Genomic DNA, 16,052 nt, shown 5'->3' on the forward strand with positions numbered 1-16,052 from the left:
ACATTGTGTGTTGCGCTATTGTTTGCTGTACAGCTTCCCATGGGAACCCCAATCTCGCTAGGCGGTACCCAGAGATGCAAAGTAGGCCTCCAAATAGTCTACTCTGATTGGTGTGTTACCCAAACCCTACCTTAGGACCAATCCAAATTGAGGGATTCTGACACTTTGCAACATTGGGGGGTGGTACACCGTCCCAAAACAGTATATCTACCCTGGGTTCACCTAGGGAAATCGTCCGACTTGTCTGGTTTAGCTGACCTGTCACTGACCCAACGCACTCAATAGGTGACTGAAGATACAGAGTACTGCGGAGCACTCTGTCCGAAATTGACCATAGACTAAGGTTTTACTAAACCTTAAAGTGCTGGCGGAGCACTTTGCTGGGAATTCGCTGACCCAATCGGGGTCCTGATCGATAGCTGCAGAGAGGGTGGAGCGCAGGCGTTGCTTCCGAACTGCGGGTGCTGGTCGTATCCTGGTGGTCCTGTCCTGATCCTAATCTGAGGGTTTCCTGTCCTGTCTTGGGTGTCCATTCTGCACCTGCTGTCCATTTGAGGGGTATCCTTCCTTGAGGGTTTCCTGTCCTTAACTGACCCGTGGTCAGGGTTTGGTTTTTCACACCAGTCTAGGTAAATATTGCTCTGAATCTCCTGAAACTGCACCTTTCTATTTTTCTGTCTTTGCTTCAATAAAGACATACCTTTGCACGTGAATTAATTTTCCATGCTTTCTCCCGCAACCATTGAATCATAAAGTCATTTGCATTTGTTTCATAACGTGTTCCTATGTTACCCTACCTGTTAGAAATTATATTTTGCATTGCAGTTTGTCATTTCCTGATATGGTCTAGAACCTCCTTACTTAAACTGTCTAAAGAACTTTTGCCTTAAAGCATAGCGGGTCTCTCTCTCCATAGACTCTCCTATAGTTATATGAATGTCCCGAACTCCTGTCTCATTCCCTTGAAATAATTCTAGAATACTGGTCCTAATCAAAGCCTATCCCATCTTTAGTGATTCATCTCAAACGTTCTAAATCCTGATCCTTCATTTAAGTGTGTCCTGGTTCCATTAGTTTATAAATGGTTGCACTGACTTATTTGCTATTCAGCTATGTACTTTTTGTTATTCTGATTATCGATTGCTTAATTACTGTGAATTTGATACTCTCTGAATTTTACTAAATTAGATAAAGACTTTAAAACTTCCAGTTGTCCGTGGTCATTTTACGAAGAGTATTGAATGTTAATTGTGGGGTTTGTATTTTGCTGCCTTTCCTTTTACAGCTAGCTCCCTGATCCATTGTGGTCATAGGTACCCGCATCGGTGGATGGTAAGTCGGGTACTCTGAGGAATAACGAAAGGAACTCCCAAATATCTGATAGCAGACCGTGAGGTCATCCGATCAATGTATATGGTGATTTGAAATATATGGGCCCGAAGCCGGAAGTGGCGAAATTATTGGTCGGGTGACCCGCGCGCTCTATCAGTAATTTTCTGGTAGCAGAGTTATGGTTAGGGAATAGTTAAAGGTTAGGTAGGACTAGTTAGGCTAAGCCAAGTCGGTAGCTGCTAACATTATTGCTGCTATAGGAGCGGCCATTCAGGGGACTTGATCACTCTCTTGAAATGTGTTGCTTTTAAATTTATGAATTGTTTGAAAATTGTTTTTCTTGTTCTTATATTGTTATATGTATTAATCCATGCGTATGTAAAACGTTTTGTTAAGTGTTGTCGGAACTCCCCGGGGAATTGAATGGCAAAGTGGTGAATAGAATCCATTTGCCTTGAGGTCGCAGGCTCAAGGAAAGTTAGGTGCAGGTTAGGTAGAACCAGAAGCACTAACTAGGGCTTTTTCTGAATACATGTGTGAATAAATGTTAGTAACGAGGTTCATTGGCAAAATTCCAATAGTGGCGTAACCTAGTAAGGGTCACATCGGAAGAGTAGCAGGTTCATCGGAGCTTGGGTGAAAGCAAAGGGGTCCACTGGGAAACCTTAGACTCGGATATATCCCGGAAAGAGTGGATGGGTCTAGGGAAGTAACAGGTTCACTGATGCTAGAGTGAAGGGTAGGCGGAAGAGATCTACCCGCAGCGTGTGAAAAGTAAATGGAAGTAGTTTACTTGCAGTAAAACAACTCTTTCCTGTCTAGACACTTGAGCATTGTGGCGAATGTGTATTAGTTGTAAAATAACCAAGTACTAAGCACTTTAGAAAGAAAGAAAGTTTCCGTTACCTTGTGAAGGGAGGGAGTCAGTCGCGAAGCGTCTCTGACGTCACTCCGAGCCGCGCTGGGATTGGCAGAAACAGCGGGCGGGTAGCGGGGCTGGAATTGTGAAGGAGGGGTGAGCGCCGAAGCGTGAGAACGATCTCGCGAAAAGGCCGCGCACCCATTGGCTGAAATTATTTGAACTCGTGCACCCCATTGGTCGCACGGAATTGCAAGACGCATTCTGATTGGAGGTAATTTTGTAAACAAAGTTAAGCGTAGAAATCGTATGTGGCACTCGTATACTCCAGAGACTAGACCCGATCCAAGAAACCTAGGTTTTGAAAGGGATCAGTGGAAGGCTAATAGATACGGCATTATGTACGGAAATAAGCGAAAATTGTCCCTTGTAAATAAGGTAAAGAATTACTTCAAAAAGGACAAGCCGATTAAAACTAGAGAGGGCATTGTTATTCCACCACCAAATACTCCCGCCTCTTTCATGATGTTTGACAGAGGGTACAATACATGTGTGTGGTTAGAAAATTGGGTGAAATACACAAAAGACGACGGAATAATGGCCTTTCCGTTAGAAGGTACCTTTAATGGTAGGATCTTATTCAACTTAAGAACCCGAATGAATGAATTACATCCCAGACCGAGACTAACGCAGTATGAGGCATTAGAGGAATGGGAGATTGAGGCTTTCCAAAGAGAAAAGCCCCGAATGGATAAAGGGCTGACAAAGTATTACCCAAAACTGAAACAAGAAACCAGAGACAAAAAGATGAAACAATGGAGACAGAGTATGATTGTTGAGGGACTGTTTCCCATGATGCCAGCAGAAGATCCTCCTGGGGGGGGGAAAGAACAGAAAAGACCAAACATTGGGGGCCCCTGGGAGAATCAGATGACGAATTGTTAGATGACATATGCATGAGAAGTCCGCCTCCTTATAATGAGGGACACCGACCTTCGAGTGCAGGAGATATTCCCCGGAGACCCCTACAAAGGGAGGAGGTCAGGTCCGCAAGTGTAGGAGGGGATTATCTAATTCCTCCTTATACTGAGAATCTGGGACCCGTAGAAACCAGAAGTATTTACCCCAGGAGACCCGTGGGTGGGGAGACGGGATATTCACGTGAAGGAGATTTTTGCTCTCGTCCCCCCTACGGAGGTGAGGTGAGGTCCTTGAGTTCAGGAATGCCACGATTACAGTCCCGGGATGAGGAAGATCAGAGAATTCTAGGCACAGGAAGTCTGTTTCAGAAACCTAATTATGGTGGAGGGCCGAGTGAGACTCATCCCACTGCCCCGAGTTATGCTCCCATTCTAACCCCGCAGGTGTTACATGGAAACACTTTGGACAGGTTATTAGAAGGGAAAGAGCGGGAAGCGCTAGGAAATCAGAGAGCTGAGATAATACAGAAAATGTCACAGCTAAATGCAAGTCCTGAAGCCTTGACGATCCCAGTAACGATCGGACCGGTGGTTCCGCTGTACGGGGACCGTCAAGGAAGTCCGAAACCTCCCGGAATTACTCCTGTCATTGCACCGACCAGACCAGAACCCTTAATTGTAGATGACCAGACAAGTGAGTGCGAGTCGGAGGTCTCGCTGCTAGATCTGCCCGTTAGAAATACAGGAAAAAGGATACAGAAAAGACATAATCCTTTTAACGCGAGGGAAATTCAGATGGAATCGACCTCAGGTACGAAGAGTGTCACATTGGTGACTCCTGAAGAAATCGAAAGATGGAGTCAAGAATTTGAAAAACAAGCGTCCCCAACGAAACCTTTAGATCTCTACAAGCTGAGAATAGAAATAGAGGAATTGATGGCAGGAAACGTAGGATTAGATAGATTAAATACCTACTGTGAAGACGAAATGCTGTTTATCTGCAAGAGTCTCACCCGAAATACCCGAGTACTTCATGAGAAACTGACAGACACTGCTGCTAGCATGGGAATAGATATTTCAAGATCGAAACCACTGCAGAAACCATATAGGGCAGATTTCTCAGACAAGGATTTGGAAAACTTGAATGCTTCAGGGAAGAAAGCACAGGTCAAGGAACTATTGACAGTATTGCAAAAATGGGGAGATGTGGAAAGCCGGAAAGCCAGATGGGTCAAGAAAAAGGATGAGGCCAGGTCTAGGCAGGCAACTCCCGAATTCTTGCTAAAGGAAGCTGACAAACCGGAACAGTTATGCCCTATGCGCGAGGTACCAGGTGGAAAATATGTGCACGTTCCATGGTCCAGACAGAATATTGTGTCCTTTACTAACGATTTCCCGAAATTGCGCGAAAAGCCAGTTGACTGGTACAGGCAGGTGGAAAGGTTCGTAAAGGTGCAAAAATGCCTGTGGAAAGACCTGGATGGGTTTTTCGACATTGTGGTCCCGGTAGATCTGTGGACCGAGTGTAAAATAGCCACAGCTTGGCCTAGTGAGGAATACCCGAGAGATTAAAGAACAGGGGAACCATCGAAGGAAGTAATGAGAAAATATGAACAGGTAATTCAGCATCTGAAACTAAAAGTGCCAGCAAAGGAAACTGATTGGACCAAGATAGACAGAACCACGCAGGAAAGAGACGAGACAGTGCACTCCTTTTATGAAAGGCTGTTGCAGGTGTTCAAAACATACAGTGGTATAGATAACATCGAGATGAAGGATATGACACATTTTATTTACAGGTTTGTAAATGGTTTAAGACCCGAAATTTGTCAGTGGATAAAAGATAACAAAATCTGTTGGCATACTAAAAAGATGGATGAGGTCCTACAGTACGCAAAGTACTGTGAGGACGAGATGGCAGAAAAGAAAAAGGCTCTCAAGGAGAAGGTTATGTGGGCTCAAGTGAAGCTCGCAGAACAGCAGGAAAAACAATTGAATAAAATGGCCAAAACTACTCAGAACCAAGGTCCTGGGGGAGGGGGTGGAGGAAAGCCCCGGCCCAAAATGAGCAGGGAGGAGGCTAAGAAGAAATTTCCCTGCCACCAGTGCGGAGAAATTGGACACTGGCGAGACGAGTGTCCCTATTTGCCGGATGATAACTCCAAAACACCTGATTTAACTCCACAGACGCAGAATGAAAGACCAAGAAAGACCCAACAACAGGTAAAAACGATTCAGTTGCCCAGAGCACCAAAGCAAGTATTTAAGGGAAAATCACCACAGGGTGATGACGTAGAAGTCTGGGGGAGCAATGAGAACAGAAATGCAGCAACTTCGCAGTATTTACTAAATGATACCTTCTTTTGTGATGACCAGTACTGACGGGGCCTGAGAGGGGAGGACGAGGAGTGCGTACTTGGCGCCTCCTTGCCGGTAGACCAGTCAGGGCCATACATTGAAGGAAAGGTTGACTGAAATAATGTCCCTTTTCTGTTGGACACTGGCGCTACCCGTTCTACTGTGAGAACAGTGGACGTTCCAAACCTACCCCTCTCGGGAGAAGCCATCCAAGTAGTGGGTGTATCTAATCAATTGATTAGTACTCCTGTTACCGAGCCCATGGAGATCTCAATTGGAAACTTTAAAGAAATGCATAGATTTGTCGTTTGTGACACCAGTCCAGTGAACTTACTGGGACGTGATTTGCTGTGCAAAATGAACTGTACCATCTTTTGCACACCAAAGGGTGTTGAAATTCAGACCCCAGATGAAGATGGCATTTATAAATTAATGTTAATCAGACCTGACTCAGAAATTAAGCGAATGACTATGCAGGATTTGCCCTAAGAACTCCAAGAAACAGTGAAGCCAGAGGTATGGGACTTTACTGGAAAAGATGTAGGATTAATGAAAAACGTAGACCCCATACAGATAGCCATCAAGGACAATGCAGTATACCCTAATACTAAACCCTACAGAATGAATGCAGAAGTGAGAGCAGGTGTTGCCCTGGAAATACAAAAATTGCTAGAAGGAAACATCATACAGGAAGTAATGAGTAGCCCATGCAACTCACCGATTATGGGCATCAAAAAGCCTAGTGGCAAGTACAGAGTAGTGCAAGACCTAAGAAAGGTAAACAAGATAGTGGTTCCTTGTTGTCCTATTGTGCCGAACCCAGCAGTGATTCTGTACCAGATTCCCTGGGATGCTGAGTGGTTCACTGTGATAGACCTGTCATGCATTCTTTTCCATTCCCTTGCATCCAGACAGCAAATTTCTTTTCTCATTTGCTTTCAACAGTCACGTGTATGTCTGGAACAGGGTCCCCCATGGGTACACAGAGAGCCCCTCTATCTTTAATCAGATCTTGAAAAAATGTTTGGAAACTTTGGTCTTACCTGGAAATTCTGTCTTGGTGCAATACATTGACGACCTCTTGGTGGCGTCCAAAAGTCATAAGGACTGTGTGATTGGCACCATTGCCCTACTGAATCACCTGAGTGAGAAGGGACATAAAGTGGCCCCTGAAAAATTACAGTTCTGTGCAAAATCAGTAAAATATCTGGGGCACCAGATAGAGAAAGGCATCAGGAAAGTAACATCAGAAAGAGTGAGAATAATTCAAAAGATGCAGTTACCCCGTACTCAGAAAGAAATCAGAATGTTCCTTGGGGTGATAGGATACTGTAGGCAATGGATTGTGGGATTTGCAGTCCTAGCTAGGCCTTTGATAAAAATGACCAAGAGAGGAACACCAGATATTGTAGAATGGGATGATGAAAGCTTAACAGCCTTCACAAAATTGCGAGATTGTCTGTGTACAGCCCCTGCGTTGGGAATGCCAGACTATTCCAAGGAATTTGCCCTGTTCTGTGACACTCGCGATAATTGCGCGTTGTCAGTCCTAACCCAAGAACATGGCACAACCAGAAGGCCAGTGGCATATTTCTCTGCCACCCTGGATCCAGTGGCTGCTGGATTACCAGGATGTCTGAAAGCAGTAGCTGCTACTTGCACAAGTTTAGAGCAGAGTGAATCCATTGTCATGGGACATCCTGTAACTGTGTATGTTCCACATGGAGTGGTAATTTTGCTAACGAGAACGAAAACTCAATATCTCACCCCTAGTCGGCTGACTAAATACGAGAGGATTCTCGTGGGTGCTGCAAATATAACAATTGTCAGGTGCAACATTCTGAACCCCGCCACTCTGCTTCCCAACTCAATGGATATGGAAGATGGGGAGGAAGATGAGCATAACTGCATTGATTTAACAGAATTTTGCACAAAACCAAGCCCAGACATTAAAGAAACACCTTTGCCTAAACATGACATGGAATTGTTTGTGGATGGTTCATGCCTAAGACATGAACAAGGAGGCCTGAGTGCTGCCTATGCGGTAGTCTCCTTAACCAAAATTGTAGAAGCAGGTTATTTATTTGAAGTAAAGTCTGCACAAGTAGCCGAATTGATCGCTATGATAAAAGCTTGCAAATTGGGGAAAAACGTACGCCTAACCGTGTATACTGACAGTCAGTACTGTTTTGGAGTTGTGCATGACTTTGGCCAATTATGGCTACAGAGGGAGTTCCTGACTTCATCAGGTACCCCTATTCGAAATGGAAAAGTTGTTCAAGACCTTTTAGAGGCAATCCAATTACCAAAGGAATTGGCAGTGGTCAAGTGTGTTGCCCATAAGAAGGACTTTGACCCTGTATCTTTGGGAAATGATTTTGCTGATCGAGTGGCACAATTATGCGCCAGGGATCGATTGATCATAAATCCAAAACGAGGGGGGGGCCGGAAACAGCTGCCAACTTCGAGTGTTTGAAGAAGTGCCTACATGGGATGAAGTGAGAGAATGGCAGCAGGCGGCACCCTGGCAAGAGAGAGAGAAGTGGAAGGAAGAAGGGTGTAGACCAAGACGTGAGGATGGTGTCATCTTGGGCCCAAATGGTATGCCTGTGTTACCCAGACACTTGCTTGGCACAATGGCGAGATTGATACATGAGGGATCACACATTGGTAGGGACACCATGATTCTGGTATTCCAACAGACTTGGTACAGTAAAAAGTTCAGGAAAGTAGCAGAGTCCCTCTGCCAGAGGTGCCTGTCATGTCAACAGATGAATCCAGGCAAGAGAACAATGGTGGAACTGGGGAAAATTGGGAGGTCAGGGGGTCCCTTTGTGAGAATACAGGTTGATTTCATCACCATGCCACGTTGTGAGGGGAAGCGTTATGTCCTTGTCATTGTCTGCCTATTTTCAAAGTGGGTGGAAGCTTACCCTACTCCCCAAAGTGACGCACTGGCAGTAGCAAAGTGTTTACTGAAAGAACTGATACCTAGATTCGGGGTTCCAGTCACTATTGAATCAGATAGAGGCCGACATTTTCAGAATGATGTGATCGACCAACTCTGTAAGGCATTTGGGATCTCGCAAAAACTCCACTGTGCATATCATCCAGAGGCATCTGGAGTGGTGGAACAAATAAACGGGATTATCAAAACAAGACTAGCGAAATTGTGTGATGCATCTGGCATGACCTGGGTAAAGGCCCTGCCTCTGGTTCTGATGGGACTCCGAAGTATTCCAGACCGGAAGACAGGCCTGAGCCCTCATGAAAACCTGATGGGAAGAGTGATGAGACAAGCATGGGTACCAGGAAGCAAATTGTTGAGTATTACTGATGATTTGGTGCTTGAATACTGCAAGAGATTAGGTGACCAAGTGCGTTATATCTCTCGCCAGATCGGAGAAGACGCCGTCGCCAATCCAACGACTCCTCTCCACAAACTGGTTCCCGGGGACTGGGTCAAAATAAAGAAGCATACTCGATCGAGCTGCCTGGAACCAAGGTGGGGACAGAAGCGCCAAGTGATCCTGGTAACGACCACAGCAGTGAAGTGTGCAGGTGTTCCCCATTGGATCCACGCCAGCCACACCCAGAAGGTATTACCAGACGAGGAGCCTGGAGAAGGAGGCCGTCCAGTAGAGGGGCCTGCAGAAGCAAGACCAGAAGTAGCTGACGACGTACAGCCCAGTACCAGTCAAGCTGAGGGGTCCGCAGACGTTGGTCCAGGGGTAGCTGATGACGAGCTACCAAGAGTCAAGCCTGCTGAAGGTTTCCCAGAAGTTGGTCCAGAAGTAGCTGATGACGAGCTGACAAGCATATGGCCAGATGAGTGGATACCCTTGATTGACCTCACCGAAGACCCAATCAGAACAAGAGAGCGAATTTGGAAAGGTAGAGAAGGGAATAGAGAGGAAAAGCAAGGCACAGGCGAAGAACCTCAGACTATTGAGATTCACGTCAAAACTGAGGAAGGAGAAGGTCAGACAGGGACTGAGCAAATAATTGATACACCTCCCCAAACTCCAGAAGTCGAAAACAAACAGATTAGACCTAGTAAAGAGATTCGAGCGGAAGAAAGTCAAGAGAACGAAGTGCTCGAACAGGATCAGATAGGGGTAGAAGAACGTGTTCAGGACGTAGAAACAGAGACATTTGAAAAGCAAACACAAAACTCTCCTGAACAAGGCCAGATTAGTAACCAGGCAGAAGAAATAGATGCAAGTCCTGGAACTAGTGAGATAGGAAGGGAAGAAGAAGAAGCAGAATTGCCACAAACTAATGAAAATAAAAGGGCAAGAGAAGAGAACGAAGTCCCAGTGCCAACTAAAAGACTTAAGAAAAGAAAGCATATTGAGCCTGGATTCATAAAGAAATTGAGACTGAGGATAAAAACGGTAGAAGAAAAACGTGCAGAAGAAAGGAGAAGTTCTCGCATAGCAGAGCAACCAGAAGACACTTCCAAAAGAAGGAGCGATCGAATAAAAAGACAAAACAAAAAGTACAAGTCTCCTGAATGGACGCTCGTTTTGGAAGAATTTGAAGATCTTGATATAACTGACGAAAGCGACGGAGAACCAGTCGCTGAGTACTCTGCCGAAGAAGAAGACGAGCCACCGTGAAATTGCACAAAAGTAAGCTACTCGTGCAAAGAGACAAAGAGGGGTCGAGAAACTTCTTCTGAGCCAAAATGTCTGATTCAAACGTGAATGGTAGACCTAGTCGCAGTTGTTGCAAAACATGCTGCAAGGTATGTGTATGTAGTATAATTATAGTGATATTAGTTTGGATAGGACTAACAGTTTTCATTCCTTTTGCGGTGAGCAGAAATACTAATGTTGACCCTACTGAGATTGTAAATACTGACAATGAAGAACTGACAACACAGAGTGTAGCAAGACATGAGAGAGCACTCAGACAAACAAAACGAGACCTAGAAGCATCAGATGAGGGAGGACTACATTATCATGGAGTTAAGAATAAGACACATTTAAATGTTTTCGCAAACTTGTTAATACACTATGTAGAGACTATGGAAATTGAGGATTGCTATGTCTGCATGAAGCTACCTACCTCTGTAGCTGAAGGCGTGACATACCATCACCTGCCCCTGACATATGGAATATCCTGTAGCATTTTAGCAAGCTTATTTTACAAAAGAGGACCGTTACAGTACTATTACTCTAACAATGACGTGATCTTTTCTGAACTTCCTATACATGGGAACCTGAATCCTGTACATACCAAAAGTGACGTTACTCGCTACATGGGCGAATACTTTCTGACTATAGGTAATATCGACATAGGTGACGCACACAGAGATAACTTGACCTGCTCTTTGCGTGAACAGGAAAAGATGTTCCTGAACATGGCAGAGAAGAGGAGAATAAAAATACAAAGAAAGGCAGATGACGAAAGACAGAAAACGCCAAAATGGGCTGAGAACATGGAAGGCACCTCAAATGGTGGGGCGGGACCTGCTCTGTTGCTGGATTTTGAAAAGAAAGGAAAGCTATGTCTTCACCGCGAGAAGACTAGCTATTATAATAACATTTTCATTGGTTCCAGTGAATGTGAACATAATTACAAAGTAATTGGAGGATGGGGTTTCAAAAATGGGTCAGAGCCTGTGTTTCCTGGAATCTATTATATATGTGGAGACAAGGCTTATTTCAAATTGCCGGATCACTGGTATGGAAGCTGCTATTTTGGCATTGTCTTCCCGAAAATATACCATGTGAATGAAGTTGCTGGAAGCAGTGAAAATACTAATGGCTCAGTGCGTAGTAAAAGAGAAAGCGTAGGGGAAATAATGGGTAGTATTTTTAGTGCACTGATACCTGGAGTGGGAGTGGTTCTGAACACTCACAGAATTTGCAAATTGTCCACTATAGTTGATGAGTTGTCTACGGACACAGCTCATGGATTTCTGCTGGTCAATACCGAAATGGTTGCGATCAGATCAATGGTTTTGCAGAACAGACTTGCTCTTGACACCTTATTAGCAAAAGAGGGCGGAGTCTGCCGGATGTTGAAGGCGCAACATTGTTGCACTTATATTCCGGACAAAAGTGTGCAGCTCAAAATATATGTGAAAAACATTACTAATTTGGAAAAGGAACTCAAACCACTCGAGGTTGACAGTGCCTGGAAGAGACTGGTAGATGGTCTCTCAAATGTAGGTCATTGGCTTGCTAGTTTAGGTAAAAGCTTATTGTTCAAGGTACTGATGCCAATTGGAATTATAGGTCTTATCCTATTTTTCATATTTGTCTGTTGCAAATGCCGTAAGCACACCAGAAAGCATCAAGTGAATGCCAGAGGAGTGAAACGAAGTGTGGATGAGCTTGAACTAGAGGAAATGAATAATCAGATATACAAAAAGGTGAAAAATTCTCACCCTACCAAAAATGAGAAAGAGAAGCTGAATCGCTTGTTGGAAGAGATAGAGTTGTATAAAGTGTGAAGAAGTTGGCATCTGGTTCCATTATTTTTGTGATGATAGTAAATATCATCAAAGAGGGGATTGATAGAGCAAGCTTCGCATCGCGACTTGCTCGAGTCATGAACCTCGCCCGTGTGTAATCAATTAATAAAATTTGTACGTCTTACTAATCTTTTATTTTTATATTCGAACGAAGTAGAGGAAGCTTGCGTACGTGTATTTCTAATACAACTAATCCGTGTTCCTAAACATGGCCGCCGCTTGGTAAATGACTTCTGCGCATGCGTCAGTCACACTCACGTGACCTGACGTAGTTATAAGTTTGGTGGGAAAGGGTGCGCATGAGTAATACGCAGCTTTGGCAATAATGTGGTGCTGTTCGTGCAGTTGCTCTTGTGACCGTGTATATTTTGCTAATTTCTAATTGCCTAGTATATTTTTATAGTGATAAGAATAAAGTACAAAATTATGACATGTAATGCATTCATTTATTTCTATGTATTAATTTGTTCTCGCTTACTTTTCATGTACTGCGGGAAATGGGGGTCCGAACCGGTTGGGAGCCATATTGAAGGTCCCTTCTGCGCATACTCGTGGTGCACTGAAAGGTGGCAACATTGGACAGTGGAACTCAGCCAGCTGGCAGCCACAGTCAAGATGCTCATGGGAAAGCCACCTCTGCCCTACGAGAACGGAGAAAGTTGCTCCTTATATGATACATTGTGTGTTGCGCTATTGTTTGCTGTACAGCTTCCCATGGGAACCCCAATCTCGCTAGGCGGTACCCAGAGATGCAAAGTAGGCCTCCAAATAGTCTACTCTGATTGGTGTGTTACCCAAACCCTACCTTAGGACCAATCCAAATTGAGGGATTCTGACACTTTGCAACATTGGGGGGTGGTACGCCGTCCCAAAACAGTATATCTACCCTGGGTTCACCTAGGGAAATCGTCCGACTTGTCTGGTTTAGCTGACCTGTCACTGACCCAACGCACTCAATAGGTGACTGAAGATACAGAGTACTGCGGAGCACTCTGTCCGAAATTGACCATAGACTAAGGTTTTACTAAACCTTAAAGTGCTGGTGGAGCACTTTGCTGGGAATTCGCTGACCCAATCGGGGTCCTGATCGATAGCTGCAGAGAGGGTGGAGCGCAGGCGTTGCTTCCGAACTGCGGGTGCTGGTCATATCCTGGTGGTCCTGTCCTGATCCTAATCTGAGGGTTTCCTGTCCTGTCTTGGGTGTCCATTCTGCACCTGCTGTCCATTTGAGGGGTATCCTTCCTTGAGGGTTTCCTGTCCTTAACTGACCCGTGGCCAGGGTTTGGTTTTTCACACCAGTCTAGGTAAATATTGCTCTGAATCTCCTGAAACTGCACCTTTCTATTTTTCTGTCTTTGCTTCAATAAAGACATACCTTTGCACGTGAATTAATTTTCCATGCTTTCTCCCGCAACCATTGAATCATAAAGTCATTTGCATTTGTTTCATAACGTGTTCCTATGTTACCCTACCTGTTAGAAATTATATTTTGCATTGCAGTTTGTCATTTCCTGATATGGTCTAGAACCTCCTTACTTAAACTGTCTAAAGAACTTTTGCCTTAAAGCATAGCGTGTCTCTCTCTCCATAGACTCTCCTATAGTTATATGAATGTCCCGAACTCCTGTCTCATTCCCTTGAAATAATTCTAGAATACTAGTCCTAATCAAAGCCTATCCCATCTTTAGTGATTCATCTCAAACGTTCTAATTCCTGATCCTTCATTTAAGTGTGTCCTGGTTCCATTAGTTTATAAATGGTTGCACTGACTTATTTGCTATTCAGCTATGTACTTTTTGTTATTCTGATTATCGATTGCTTAATTACTGTGAATTTGATACTCTCTGAATTTTACTAAATTAGATAAAGACTTTAAAACTTCCAGTTGTCCGTGGTCATTTTACGAAGAGTATTGAATGTTAATTGTGGGGTTTGTATTTTGCTGCCTTTCCTTTTACAGCTAGCTCCCTGATCCATTGTGGTCATAGGTACCCGCATCGGTGGATGGTAAGTCGGGTACTCTGAGGAATAACGAAAGGAACTCCCAAATATCTGATAGCAGACCGTGAGGTCATCCGATCAATGTATATGGTGATTTGAAATATATGGGCCCGAAGCCGGAAGTGGCGAAATTATTGGTCGGGTGACCCGCGCGCTCTATCACTGTCATTGAAAAAAGACCGTAGGACATTGAGGTGCTCTATTTAAACCATAGACAGCAGTGGCGGCTGTGTGTGGGGGAGGTAGGGTTTACACTAATTTAAAAATATGAATTTACCTGAAGCTGCCGGCTGACTCCCACATCACGCCTCTGTGTTCAAACACACATGTGCACTTAGAAGTGCACAAGCAAGTCCTCCTTCCTCCCATGGCCCAGCCCCTCCCCTCCCTAGCACGCTGGCTCACCCAGCAGGTGAAAAATAAAACAATGATAGAATATCGTTTTATTTTTCACCTGCTGGCACTGAGCCAGTGGGGCGACCCCCTCCGGCATTGTGGAAGAACCTCCCCTGGAGAAAGCTACATTTCCCCAAGATCCAGGTAAAACATGCTTGCATGCTCATGACGAGCTGAGCTCGTCATGAGCCACGGCGCTCCGGTGCTCATGACGACCTCAGCTCGTCATGAGCCGTGGAACGCTCACATGCGGGGATAATTCCCCTGCTGTGCTGAGCGTTCCACGCCAGGTAATACACCTGTGACGAGCTGAGCTCGTCATCACAGGAGCGCCGTGCCTCATGACGAGCTCAGCTCGTCATGAGCATCCGGGCGCCGTGCGCGCCCCCCTGCACAGCGGGAAAATACCCCCCCCCCCCGCAGCGAAGGGGTTAACAAATGTGCGGCTTAAGCAATATTGCAAGTCCTTAGTTTTGCCATTAGAACCAGCAAGTCCTCTTTTGTGAGTGATGCAAGCCGATGAGGTGGAAAGAAATACATGTGTAATGGCAAGAAAAAAACAAAAGGGAAAAAAACAACAAAAAAGGTACCAGAAATGTCCTTGAAAAGAAATTGGTGAGATATAAAACAGTAAATCCCCATAATTAGAGAATGTTCAGGAACAAGGTGAAGGCACGAGAAACGGGATAATGTCCCGCCAGGGTTTTCGATAATAATAACAAAATGTTATCCGAGTTGGGGTCCAGGCAGCGATTCTTGGCGTGTGGCCCTGTCTGAGGCACAGTTGAGGAGGTGACCTCATGGGAATATTCTGGGCAGCGAGGCAGAAGCATGTAACCTTTCATGTTCATAACACTCTACTTACCCCTTCTACAGAATTTTGAGTCGAGGGTGGGGCTTGAATTTTCAGTTTTTATGGTTCTGTAAAATATATGAGGCAGTGGGTGTTACTTTAGTTATGGTGGAGTCAGGATTTGTAACATTTTTGGAATTCAATCTACGTGTGTCCTCTGAAATAACTTTGAACCAAGACAGGGGCTCGGTCATGGCAAGGTGGAGACACTCATTGAATGGCCTGCAGAAAAAATGTCAAAGAAAGTGAATAAACAACAAATACATAGGAAATATTGTTCATGCATTTGGTTTCAAAGGTAAGTGGAAGAATTAACCAAAGTTTTTCGCCGATAAATACATAGCAAAAGCAAATCGGACTCAATAAATGTCTAACAGTATCAACTGCAGCAATCTGTGTCTACAGACTGCTGCTCAGGAGCGCCAGTGTTTGACATCCACCCATGTTGTGCTGTGCTCTGCCAGGTTTTGGATGTCTGCATACCACTCACTAAAGTTATCTCTGTAAAGATTAATGAGTATCTGCTAATGGAAGTTAAATATTTGTTTATCTTTCCTAGGAATGTATTGATTTTTTTTCATGTTCATGAACCTCTGAGACGCTTGGTAACCTGGTCTGACTTCCTGCTCTGTGTGAAGATAATTCCTAGTTTGTGTGGTTTTGTACTTTGATGAATCATTGATTTCCTAGAGCCTCTTCTATCCCTGTTTGCTGATGCTGTATGTCCCATTATTCTGTTTCCCGAGCTCTTTGTTCTGTCTGCGTATTTCCGGTTCAGTACTTCCAAATGTTACAGATTGCTTGCCCTGTATTTTCTGAGTTCCATGTCCAGTTGCATACTACCAA

This window comes from Lissotriton helveticus, chromosome 7, assembly GCF_964261635.1.
Source record: "Lissotriton helveticus chromosome 7, aLisHel1.1, whole genome shotgun sequence".
Taxonomy (NCBI): Eukaryota; Metazoa; Chordata; class Amphibia; order Caudata; family Salamandridae; genus Lissotriton; species Lissotriton helveticus.